The sequence below is a fragment of the Barbus barbus genome (assembly GCF_936440315.1).
Source record: "Barbus barbus genome assembly, chromosome: 3".
NCBI lineage: Eukaryota > Metazoa > Chordata > Actinopteri > Cypriniformes > Cyprinidae > Barbus > Barbus barbus.
This window is the reverse complement of record NC_136731.1, coordinates 25548272-25562261: the sequence shown is the minus strand read 5'-3', so window position 1 is coordinate 25562261 and position 13990 is coordinate 25548272.

The following is a 13990-nucleotide window of genomic DNA, read 5'->3' as shown; positions in this document are numbered from 1 at the left end:
GCCACGTTAGATGGCGACCGCTCCACAGACCGCGGGCAGGGTGGCCACTCATGACCGCTCCCCAACCGGTGAGGGATGCGTCCGTCGCTAGCATTACACGGCGACAAGAGGCTCCCAGCACCGGGCCCTGAGACAAGAACCAAGCTTGGCTCCACATGTCTAAGGCACGTAGGCATCGCCGCGTGACCTTGATCATGCGAAGCGGGTTTCCCCTCAGGGAGAACCCCTTGGTCTTGAGCCACCACTGTAGGGGTCTCATGTACAGCAGGCCAAAAGTAATCACGTTGGACGCAGCTGCCATGAGCCCCAGCAGTTTCTGAAACTGCTCAACAGTGAGTGACTGGCCCTCTTTCACTCTCTTGACTGAGGTGAGGATCGACTCGATCCGAGCAGGAGACATGCGTGCCTGCATCGTGGTCAAATCCCACACCACGCAAAGATAAGTGGTTCTCTATACTGGAGAAAGCACACTTTCTTGGCGTTCAGTCTCAACCCCTTCATGTGCGCGAGAACGACATCTCGATGCCGAATCGCCACCTGCTCTGATCGAGCTAGAATCAACCAATCGTTGATGTAAAAATGCGGGGTAAGAGTGCAGGGCCAACGGGAAGAACCCGATATCGATAAGCTTTGCCCCTAAAAGCAAACCTCAGGGACTTCCCGTGAGAGGGAAGGATGGAGACGTGAAATATGCGTCCTTAGATCCATCGTGACAAACTAGTCCTCGGATTTGGCCTGAGACACGACTGATGAGTGTAAGCACCCTGAACTTCAGTCACATGACTGAGCGGTTCAACTGACGCAGATCTACCATCCTTCCTTGGAACAATGAAGTACCGGCTGTAGAACCCGGACTCTCTTCCGTGAGGAGGGACCACCTTGATGGCCTCCTTCCTCAAGAGAGTGTCTACTTCCTGTTCCATGATCAGAGCCTGCTGGGGGGCCCACGCACGTGGGAATCACCCCGTTGAAAGGCGGTGGCGGAGCGCCGAACTGAATACAAAAGGCCTTTCTCTACAGTACGCAGGACCCAATGAGATCCATTTGGCAGTAGTTTCCACGCTGTCATTCCTAGGAAGATCAAGCTGAAGAACCAGATCCTGCAAGGCAGGACCCAAAGAGACACATTGGCAGTAGTCTCCACGCTGCCAGATGGTCTCCTAAGGGAACCAGTCTCTCGAGACTGGCCTCTGGCGTGCCTAGAGCTGCTGGCTCGGTGCCCTGAAGCGGAGAACCGGCAGGAGACAGCCGAACCAGAAGCTCTAGAGACCCCCGCAGGGGTGGCGAGCTTCTCAGCTCCGCTACACTTCGGGGCGGAAGAACTGAGAACATTGCTCGCTGGAGCCAGCTGCACCCTGGAACTCTGGCAGGGTTGGCAGACTGATCTCCCAAGCCCGTAGGCTTCTTGGCCGAGAACCCCCTTAGACTTAAGAACGGTCCGCAGATCCGGCTTAGCCTTAGAGGTCCCCGACCCAGAGCGTTTGCCGCCACGGCCCCACCTCGGTGGGGTGCGAGTAGCCACGCTCTGTTTTGTGCCTCTCTGAAGAGGGGCTGGTACGCGGCGAGGGCTGCTCCCGCCCAGCAGCCCCCTGAGCTAGAGATAGGCGAGGGAGAAACCGCTGAAACGCCGCCGCTTGTCTACGAGCCCCCTGGTACCTGTTGACGACGTAATTGACGGCGTCGCCGAACAGGCCAGAAGGCGCAAACGGGGCGTCCATGAGGAAAACCCTATCTTCTCCTTCATGTCAGATAGGGTCAACCACAGACAGCGCTTCTAGGGAGCTCAGAGATCAGCTTATATTTCAATCAAATTGAGCCCCAATCCCTCATCCAGCTCTCTAAGCAGGTACGTCAGCTTGGCGCGCCTGTAACACTCTCTTTCTTTTTTTTTTTTTTGGTGTGCAGACACACACCAGCCTGACCTGCAGCCACGAACCTTCAGAGACAACACCACGCAAGGGGACAGATAGCTCGCGAGCGTCTGTTCCACCCGGGGCATCGCTCTGATATGAATGAGAATACATAACGCATGCGTCGGCAACGCGCGCTGCAATCCCCGTAATCTCACTCGCCGCTGTGCCTCAGCAGCGGCGGGAATGCGAGATGTACAGCGGAGAGAAACACAATCAGCCCCCTTTATCCTTTTTTAGAGCTGACTGCGCGCCGTTCTCATTCATAATATGCTTGTGCAAACATTGTTTCATTGACGCGTCCACCTCCTCGGAGGAAGACAGGTCTAGGGAAGGGAAGAGGATAGGGGCTCGCCCGTCTTCCTACAACGCTAGTGAAAACCCACTCCTCTCTTTTTCAAAGAGAGCCTTCAGAGAGCAGGCGTAAACAATGAAAAAAAGCTCACAAAACGGGCAGTCAGCTCCCTCGAGAGCTGAATCTGCGTGTTCTCAAGCAGACCACACACAGACTGCGTGTATCCCAAGCAGTGATATAACGTGTGCAGGGAGGAACACACAGCCCGTAATGCGATCTGCTATCACCCCAGTGCTTGCACATATTGCTGGAGCCTATTCAAGTGCCAGGAGGACAAACAACACTAAATAAGACTCACAACACAAATCGACAGACACACAGACAGAGTAGCGGTTGCTGAATGACAAAAAGCAATCGCCGGCTCCACCGCACGTGCTTTTATGCTTTCCAGTCAGTGACGTCACCCGCCTATGACGTCTCACCCTTCCATTGGACAGGTTACACTCTGGTTCAGAGCGCGGTCACGCTGAGGACGTTCCCCAAGCGCTTCGACGCAGCTCGAGTTCCTGGAAGGGAAGTTCAGATTTTTCAACTGCCGCGAATCACGCGTTACGCGCGTCAAACGCCTGAAATGCTAAAGTCGGCGCGAATTGAGCGTTTCGGGCGTTTGACGCGTGTAACGCGCGTGCACGCATGAGACATGCTGAGGGACTAAGCATAATGATTGTCCCTGTGGTGAGTGGTCTGTCCTGCCAGTGTGTGATAAGTAAGCCAGATCCCCAGATGCACACTCACTCTTTCTCCTCTCTCTTTCCTCTCTCTCTCTTTCTCTCTCTCTCTCTCTCTGAGGGGATCTACTGAAGAGAAGCTAACCGCTTCATGCATGCTCTCCTGATGCTGGCTAGCTTAAACAGGCCTGAAGCAAAACCCAGGGGATACACAGTCACACAAGAAACATGCACACACAGACTCTGTTTTTGGTTCACCTTACTAAGCTTTTGTGTCGGTATTTGATGCTAAACTTCAAATACCTGGTGCAGTATACATCATGTGGTACAGAAATCTCTGCATGACGTCTCCCTATTAAAACCGAATTAAGCGAAACAAAGGTGACATGATGCTATCAGAATGACCCCATGGCGGGTCTAACAAAAAGAACACACCATAACCTCCAGAGGGATTGTAATTCCCAGAATGCTCTGGGATCATATGGAAAGCCAGATGGTGCAGAATACAGATATCAAATAAGACATTTAATGAAGAATCTAACTAAAAATTACTTTGTATATGAAAGACAGTAAGCTAGCATTCCTGGAAAAAAGGGGGTGAGAAATTGTATTTTATGCTGAAAATTAGTCTTACACTAACATGAAAGTAACAAAAAATACTATTGCGCTATGTTTTTTTAAATGTATTGTACCATGGTACTAGTAGGGCTGTGAAAAACAGACCAAAACTCTGTATTATAAATATTAAAATATACCAATATCTGTATTTTTAGACTGAAAGTTGTTTATCTATATCAGTGCTTCTCAAAGTTCGGACTTCAGTCCGGATCCGGAGGGAATTCAATCCGGACCCGCTTCTATTTCATATTTCAAGAACACTAATTATATTTCCTACTTTGATAAATGCACGTTAAACTTGTAAATCATTTGTTTATTTATTCTTATTTTTTTATGTCTTTTGGAGAAGGTCCGAAATTGCAGGCGAGATATTGAAACTTTTCTTTCATGACATTTGTTGTCATCATGACATCCAGTGAGCGTATGACGTTTGACATAATCGGGCGACATTTCACCACTAATATTTTGGCTTGTCACAATATCAAAACTGACCGCTACAAATAGATTTTCCAAAAGGCTTATACTTCGTTGAATAAACTGATCACTGCGCGTTTCAAAAATAAAATGCTGCGCGGGTGTTTTTATGTGAATGTATCTTTTAAAAGAACCGTCCGTTTTCTTCAGAAAAACTTTGATGTCAATTTTCATTTGGTCTTTCCTGTAATGGCTGATAAAGTAGCGCTTATTTGATTACAGTCGTTACCGGGGAAACAGCTATATATCACGCTCCAACAGCGCCTCCTGCTGGCAGAGAATCAACTTGCATTTGCTAGTCTGCGGGAAACACTGGTGTCTGTCAGCAAACATAAACAAAAAAGCATGCTTCAGAACTGTTTTGAGAAGGTGCTTAAGTTTTGAGCCATGTATTATTACTATGAATTAGGCTACTACTACTACTATTACTATCTTGTGCCCTGCAATAACCATTTACGCAAACTCTCTTTTGATATAAAGGGAAAAAAAGAGAAAATCGGCCCAAAAAAATCAGCATCATATATCGGCCATAGGCTGCCCTGATATCTAAATATCGACATTGGCCAGAGAAAAAACATTATAGGTCGACTTCTACTGCTGACACTTAAATTAATTGTTTTGCCACTTTTGCACTTGTTATTAAAGTATTTTGAATGCAAAGGGAACCTTTTCTTTTTTTTAAATGAGTGTTTATTTGTTATATGTTATGTATGTTTATTAAAAACACGTTTTGTAATAACCAATTGTTCCGGACCTTTGACACTGATGAAAATTCAGATTTGGACCTTTGAATGTAGACTTTGAGAACCCCTGATCTATATCATACAAATTAGGCTATATGTTTAATTTTCTTTTTATAAGAAATGAATGACACAACAATAAAATGAAACTTGCAGCACACTCCAGGTCAGAATACCTTTCAGGAGTGTCTCTATTTTTGAATGCGACCTGTTTAAGGAATAATCTGTTGATTTTTTTCTTTCATTGATTAATCAGATAAAATTTTATCTTTAAGTTTAAATTTAATTTTCTGTGTTTTATTTAAAGTCCCTCTGCTGCCACTAATTTTATCTCTCAAAACGCATCTTTAAACTACTACATCTAGGACTACTTTGACTGATGAATTTGCATGTGGGTTGTCCTTAAAGCATATTAAAAACACCAGATAGACATGTAAACAACTTTAAAAACATGCAGATCTTTAGGCAAATGTAATTCCACATCCTGCCCCAATGTTGCCCTCCAAACAATGTGTTTGGTCTCTGTAGATTGTGCGGTTTTACTGTTTTCCACTTGAGGATGATGAAGGGATTTGGTCTTCAGACCCTGTAATCACGTCTGCATCGGCCTGTTGGATTCTTAATGCTGATTGGCTTTCTCACCTTTGTGGACCTTTACCTCCTCACCGTCTGATTGACCTGTTGTTTTGTTGCGTTTCTATGACGATTAGCTGATGAGGGTCAGGGTGAATGAGGTCTTTGTTCATCATGGACATGCAACTGAGGACACTAACATACACAAACACATTTTTGCACTTGTGAGAGGTAATTTGTTTTGGGTCATAATTATGTATGTCTATTGAACTGTGAGTGTATGTCTGTGATGCCGATAATGTAAACTACCATCAAAATTGTCCTGAGCACAAAATATTTTGGTAACACTTTAGTTTAGTGACCAATTCTCACTATTAACTAGTTGCTTATTATTAACATATTTGCTGTTTATTAGAACTTATAAAGCACATATTCTCCACGACCATATTCTACATCCTTAATCCTAGCCAATACCTTAACAGCTACCTCACTAACTATTAATAAGCAGCAAACTTGGAGTTTACTGAGGAAAAAGTCTTAGTTAATGGTTTGTTTCTGGTCAGAATTAAACCCTGAAATAAAGTGTGACCAAGCTTTTTAAATGTTTTTTTTTTTTTTTAAAGTCTCTTAAAGTCTCTGAGTTTATGATATAACATACAGTAAAAACTGTAAAATTGTTATAATTTTGTACATATATTATTACAAATTAAAAATGTGTAAACTGTTTCTATTTTATATATTTTAAAATATATATTTTTTTGTGCAAACTATACTTTTTTCAAGATTCTTTTTTTTTTCAGAGATCAAAATAACAGCATTTATTTGAAACCGAAATCTTTTGTAACAATGTTACTCTCACTTTTGACACTTTTGACCAATTTAATGCATCCTTACTAAATTAAATTGTTAATTCATTTCAAGAATTTTTTTTTTTGAACAGTCGTTTACTTTTTTTTTTCTTTTTTGGTATTAAGTTAGAAAAGCATACACAACAGAAGCATGTTTCCTGGTCTCAGATTCTAGAACCCCATGTGCACTGTTCAATGCTTTGTTCACGTATCATAATACATCTATACTAATTTCTATAAGCTTAATTAGCCTAATTACGAGTAATTGTAATGTATACATGTCTGATTTTCAAGCCTGTCTTTCAAAGAATGGAGCACAATGGTGTGTGTAGGGCATTTTACACATAATTGAATGCAGCTCAGCTCCGGCGTTTCACACTTCAAAGAGCTTCCAGTTTGGCTGTCACAGACTCGACAGCTGGCAGATGAAACATATTTTGGAGCACTCAAACATAACGCTAAACACACACACAAGGACATATTTGGTGCTTCTGAGGAAATCTCTGAACAGTCAGACAAAGGCAGTTGAGTCAAAACAATGAAGGAAGTACACACAAGTTTAGTCCTCACCACATACACCTATGATACATGACCCTCATTTTGAACCCTCACTCAACTGTGAAATAAGATTCTTAGTCTTTTTATTTCATCTAAACACATAAAACATTCTTTTTACACTCTGTTGCCTTTTATAATCTTTCAATTTGGTATTTAGATGTTATACTAAACATGAATTCTCTTGGAAAATTACTCGGCCAATCAAATTAGAGGACCAGAACTAACTGTTACATAAACAATTTGTTTTTTGTACAATCAAATGCTCTCTATCACTTCCTTCGTCTAGTGGTTAGGACAGTCGTGCCCTAATGGATAGAGAGTCAGACTTGTAACCCGAATGTTGAAGGTTTGAGTCTCAGGTCTGGGCAGGAATTGTCGGTGGGGGAGTGAATAACCTGCGCTCTCTCCACCTTCAATACCACGACTGAGGTGAGACCCTTGAACACCCAACTGCTCCCCGGGTGCTGCAGCAATATAGGTGCCCACTGCTCTGTGTGTGTGTACACACTTGGATGGGTTAAATGCAGAGCACAAAGTCTGAGTATGGTTCACCATACCTGGCCACATGTCGCTTCACTTTCACTTTTCACTCCCCTAAAACCACATACAGTACATTTTCCCCCGGTTTCACAGACAAGCCTAGTCCCAGACTAGAGCTGTTTCAACTGAAAGAAACTTGCACTGACTGATCTTAAAATATATCTATGCCTTTGTTTTATCTCAAGAAGGACACCGGTAATGTTTTTTCTAAGGCACGTTTATAAAACTTACTTAAATGTCCTGATTGAACTATGGCTTAATTCTGGCTTAGTCTCAGCTCTGTCTATGAAACCAAGCCTCTGTGACTAAAAATTACACTTTTAAAAATAAAGGTTCTTTATTGGGATCAATGGTTCCACAAGAACATTTACCATTCATAGAACCTTTTCATTCCACAACAGGTTCTTTAGATTATTAAAATGTTCTTCACACCAAGAAAAAAATGGTTCTTTTAAGAAATGTTCACTGAAAGGATCTTTGGGGAACCAAAACTGGTTCTTTTATGGCATCGCTGTTAAAACCCACTTTTGGAACCTTTATTTTTAAGAGTGTATGGTCTATTGGCTATAAATATAAATGTAACGTATGATATGTCTTGCTCTAACTTGTTTCAATAGGAAATGTGTCAGTAAAAGTAAGAACACTGCATTGGTTAAATCATTTATTGGGTTATAGGTTTAGTCATTCACACACGTACACACAGACTCACTGCTTAGTAGTATTAAGAATGAATCTATCATGTAGTTGATAGTCACACTTGAGCAACAAACTGCACTCAGAAATAACCATCAGCATGAATCTATTGTGTTGTAGCATATAAGGCATGAAACCATACAACATTTACCGTGAAATGATAAAACCAGCCATTATGTACTTGTGTCTCGCTTGAAGTGGCACTTCAGCTGATGTGCTAACCCAAGCTAAGGTGTACACAGGACAGTTTAATTATATCTCTGACTTGTGCTGTGATAAAACATTTAGTCTCCATTGTGTGGAATTGCTAGAATGAGAAAAGCCCACCACTATGAACTGACATGGGATTTGTGTTCTGATTTGCACAAAAACACACAGATCCATATGGACACACTTACAAATAGCAAAAGCAGCCACCAGAGTTGAGAGAATGTTATTCCCAGCATGCATCATTGTGTGTGGGCGAAGTTATGAGAAGACCTTTATGTTAGGGCTAAATAAAAGGCATGATATTTATCTTGTTTCCATTCATCCTGTCACATTGCTTTCAGCAAGTATTAAGACATAATTTAAAAATCATCTTAGTCACATCTAACATGAGCGCTGATAATCATGAGTTTTTTTGCAATGAGTAGGGGAGAGCGGGGCACAAAGTAACACTTTTTGACTTTCTCAAATTGTGTGAATCCACTTCGTGTTCAGAGTATAATTTTTTATCCAAAGTCATTTCACACTTGACTAGTACAAATATGTCACTTTGTTTCATAAATACAGTGTATACGTTTTTCTTTATTTACCCTAAAAAATTGGAAGTGAAATGTGACAACATGCCCCGTAGCCCCTCTACATTGTATGTACATTGTAACAGCTGAGGGGCACTAACATGACCATATGACGGCCTAAAATGTTTTTTGATCTCATGAAAGAAATATACAAGACAAACTAAAATATTTTGTCAATAAAATAAAATGATTATTTATTTTAAATAAAATAATGGCGTTTTTTAATAATTAAAAGTAATCTGATTTTTGAATTTGACAATGAACATATTGCAACCTTGTCTGGGACGGCCCATATAACCGAGCCAAAATGCTTTCCATATCTTGAAATAATCATTTCTGAACATTAAATAATGATTGTCAGTTTTTATTCACATGTTTCTCATCGTTTCTCATTAAAATGTATTAAAATAATTAGTGTGAATTACATCGCTAATGTCATAGAATAGCACGGCAGGGCACATTGTAACGCAGTGTTACAACTTACCCCATCTGCGCAACTTTCATTTAAAACCGGTTAGTGTCTTCTGCTAGTTATCTAAGCATTTAAAAAAAACAGATTGGAGATTAAAATAATAACAGATTTGTCTCATTTTAAATTAGTAATAAAAACTGAGATGAAAAATTTACTTAAGCCAGAAATATAATTTTACTATGGTAAAATAAATGTTCAGCGATATCTTCAAAAGACTTTTGAATTTTGGCGCACTTTTTTTCTCTATATAATGTTGATATGGTAACTGGTAAATACTATAAATTTGGTTATGCTAGCATGTGTGGAAATATTAAAAAACGTGTGTTACAACTAACCCCGCATTACTTTGTGCCCCGCGCTCCCCTAAATCATCATAACAAATTCATAATTGATTTAAACTAATGTTACAACCACCCCCACCCACTGTTACAGCACACTCCTTTAGTGTGTTAAAGATTGTAGGTTGTAACAACAGCCCTCTTTGTATTTTTACACAATTTGGGGCTAAAGTGGCAATATTTCTGGCTATAAATTGACTTTAATCTTATAATATTGGCTTTATATTTCACAATATAGACTTTATATCTTGCATACTGATGTCAATATATTTTAACTGTGATTTTATATCTTATAATTGTGACTTTATATCTCCTAATTTTGACTTCATATATCACAGTAATTACTTTTCATCTCATAATATCAACTTTATATCTCACAATATTTCACAATTTGACTTCAATATCTTACAATTGTGACTATATATTGTGACGAGTCGGCTGCCTCCCCCCTGTCCATCATCACCACCCCGTCCCGTATTCGCCGCCCTTCACCAGGCTCCCGACGGGAGTGGGTGTGTGAGAGAGGAGGGGCGCTGAACACGCAGGGCTGGCGGCGTGTGATGAGGCGCACCTGACGTGAATGGAGCCTCATCACCGCCGCCGTTTAAACGCCGAGCGCGCCTCTCCTCGAGAGACCGGTCTCTTCCCCGTGCATGCACGCTGGTGTCCTCGTGGGTCCAGGAAAGGGAGCGTAGAGGGAACTACCTGCCGCCGCCAGAGACGCGAGCGGCCGGACCCGCAGTCCGGCCGACACTGCACCCGCGATACGGCCGTCGGACAAGGACGCCGGGCCGTGGAATCCCGTCGAGCACCCGGGGATGAAGGAGTTGGACGAAGCCGCCACAGAAGCCGCCGTCACCCGCGCCCCGGGACCTCCAGACGGGAGCGCGTGCGGCCGCCGGACTCCGCCCCTTACCTGGACCCTTCCCTCCTGAACACTGCCCTCCTTCACGAGCCCCGCAGCACAACGAGGACACCAGATCCCTGTTTATTTTGGACACTTTTCCCCCTTTGGACACTTTATTTTAAATATTGTTTAATAAAAACCTCTCCGAGGCTTGACGCCACGCCCACTGTGTCTGTCGTTGGCTCCTCCCGCCACAGTGGTGGAGAATGCGGGCAGGCGGAGCCTAGACAGCGCAGTTGGGCAACATCTGATGACGTCATCCCCTCTCGCTCGCAAGAAGCCGTAGAGCCCGTACGGGGACGGAGGAAGGACGGGGACAGCCTCCCAGCCACCAATGGGGTAAGTGACATTCTGTCTATTTGTCATCATTACCCCGTGGTTGGTTGAGGCTGTCAACTAAAACCCGCTTTCTCTGTCCCGGCTCCGGCGCGGTGCGAGAGGGAGCGTTGCCCGGAGAGGAATCCCTGCCCCGCCCACTCCGACCGCTGGAGCCTGGTTGAGGAAGGTAGCACTCCTGCGTGGGCGGCGACCCTCGGACGGGGATGTCGCTTGGGGGGGGGAATGTGACGAGTCGGCTGCCTCCCCCCTGTCCATCATCACCACCCCGTCCCGTATTCGCCGCCCTTCACCAGGCTCCCGACGGGAGTGGGTGTGTGAGAGAGGAGGGGCGCTGAACACGCAGGGCTGGCGGCGTGTGATGAGGCGCACCTGACGTGAATGGAGCCTCATCACCGCCGCCGTTTAAACGCCGAGCGCGCCTCTCCTCGAGAGACCGGTCTCTTCCCCGTGCATGCACGCTGGTGTCCTCGTGGGTCCAGGAAAGGGAGCGTAGAGGGAACTACCTGCCGCCGCCAGAGACGCGAGCGGCCGGACCCGCAGTCCGGCCGACACTGCACCCGCGATACGGCCGTCGGGCAAGGACGCCGGGCCGTGGAATCCCGTCGAGCACCCGGGGATGAAGGAGTTGGACGAAGCCGCCACAGAAGCCGCCGTCACCCGCGCCCCGGGACCTCCAGACGGGAGCGCGTGCGGCCGCCGGACTCCGCCCCTTACCTGGACCCTTCCCTCCTGAACACTGCCCTCCTTCACGAGCCCCGCAGCACAACGAGGACACCAGATCCCTGTTTATTTTGGACACTTTTCCCCCTTTGGACACTTTATTTTAAATATTGTTTAATAAAAACCTCTCCGAGGCTTGACGCCACGCCCACTGTGTCTGTCGTTGGCTCCTCCCGCCACAATATCTATAGTGTATATAACACAATAGTGACTTTATTACCATATTTATCTGATTCAATTGAATGTACTTTAAACTATATACAGTCATATTTGGGAGACAAAGTCACAAGTGTAAGATAAAATTAAAGTCAAATTGTGAGATATTAAAGTAAAATGAGATATAAGATATTGTGAGATATAAAGTGACTATTTATACAATAGTGAAAAGATATTCACTATTGTATATTCACTAAGTCACTATTGTGATATAGGCCTAATGTCATAACTGGAAGATAGAAAGACAAACTGTGAAACTGTGTAAATATTGAGAGAGCTTAAGTCACAATTATAATATATTAAAGTCAAATTGTGAGATATGAGGTCACTATTGTAATATAAAATTCATACCTTAGAGATATAAAGCCACTATTGTACGAGATAGTCACAATTATAAAATCACTATTAAAATATATTGACATTAATCTGCGGCAATATAAATCAACTTATAGTCAGAGATATTGTCACTTTTGTGAGATATATAGTCATAACTGGGAGACATAAATTCACAATTATAAGGTATTAGAGTCACTTTATGAGATATAAAGTCATTGTTGCGAGACATGAAGTCACTATTATAACGTGAAAGTGAAATTATGAGATATTGTGTGATTTAAAGTGACTATTGTAAGATATAAAGTCATAATTGGAAGATATTAGGAAATTGTGAAATATTGTGAGATATAAAGTAAAAAATTGTGAAATCCAAAGTCATGATTATAAGACAGCCTATTAAAGTCACTATAGTTATGAAGTCATACTTGGGAGATATAAAGTCACTATTGTGACATATGAAGCCACAATTATAAGATATCAATTTTAAATTGTGAGATTTTGTGAGATATAAAGTCACAATTATAAGATTATTATTTTACAAATGGGAGAAAAACAAAAGTTATAATCACTGACACTAAATGTGTTTCAACACACCCCAGTCTCATTGACTCAGTCGACACTTGCAGCCCATTTACATCATTTACAATCTTCTGTTTCATTTTCTCTCTCTCTTCCCCCATCTTGCTTTGTGCCTTAGTGAGCTATAGGGTCATGGAGGTCAACGAGTGTGCGTAAGGAGATGAAAGCTATAAAAAAATTTCTCTGCTGATATAAGCACACACACTCACGTACACACTCATTGTTGCAAACACACTTGAAATGCCAAAATGCTAATGCTAACATTTACTGTGACGCTGTGCGACTGGGCTAGTCAAACATGTGAGGGAGATCTTAGGTCAAGAAGGAGATTAAACATTCTCAGTGCATCTCACGCCATGTATGTTTGTGTCTGTGTGCATGACGTGTTTGCTAGTACTCTCTTAATCTGACACATGCTGTTATATTTCACAGGCAGAAGCAGAAAGTAATTTTGCTGTACAGCCATGCTATTTTTCACTTGATTATAGAACATGTGTCAGACAACTGGGGCTATAATAGGTTTTTGCCTCTTCCACCTACAAGAGCTGTTTCTCTTTTCTCACTTCATCAGTAGTGTCCATCTCTCACTCCCCCACTATCTCTCTCTGTCTAAAAGCAGGTTAATATAGGCTTGATAAGCATCTCAGTTCATTTTCACACCCCACTGGAGTCTTGAGGGACAGAGGTCAATAATCACTCTCACTGGATCTCACCTGTGCGGTACACATACCTATGACTGCAAGCTTTCATCTCTTCCATTTACATTCTCTTCCCTGTTATTACATTCTCACTGAAATGTCGCAAGGGAATAGTGTGCAATAGTTATTGTGAAACTTAAATAAACTTAAATATAGGCCTAGATGTGATTTGCACCTTTAAATATCCAGACGTAAAATTTAATGTACTCAAAAATAATTAAGATTGAAATAAAACAGTTTATTTAATAAAAAAATTATTTGATTTGCACATAAAATTATCATCCATTTGGATTAAACCATTTAAATTAAACTAATAAACGTCTCAGGTTACGTATGTAACCATGGTTCCCTGAGAGGGAATGAGACACTGCGTCCTCTAGAGGTCGCTATGGGGAACTCCATCTACGTGACCCGTGTCTGAAGCATATATACAAAAACACCAAATATTGGCCAACGACAGCCTATGACGTCACTCCCGGTGCGCCACAGTATAAAAGGGCGCCGGGAGAAAGCATCATCCACTTCTTCGTCTGAAGCTGCACCCGAAGCATGGCCTAAAGTCTAGAGGACGCAGTGTCTCGTTCCCTCTCAGGGAACCATGGTTACATACGTAACCTGAGACGTTC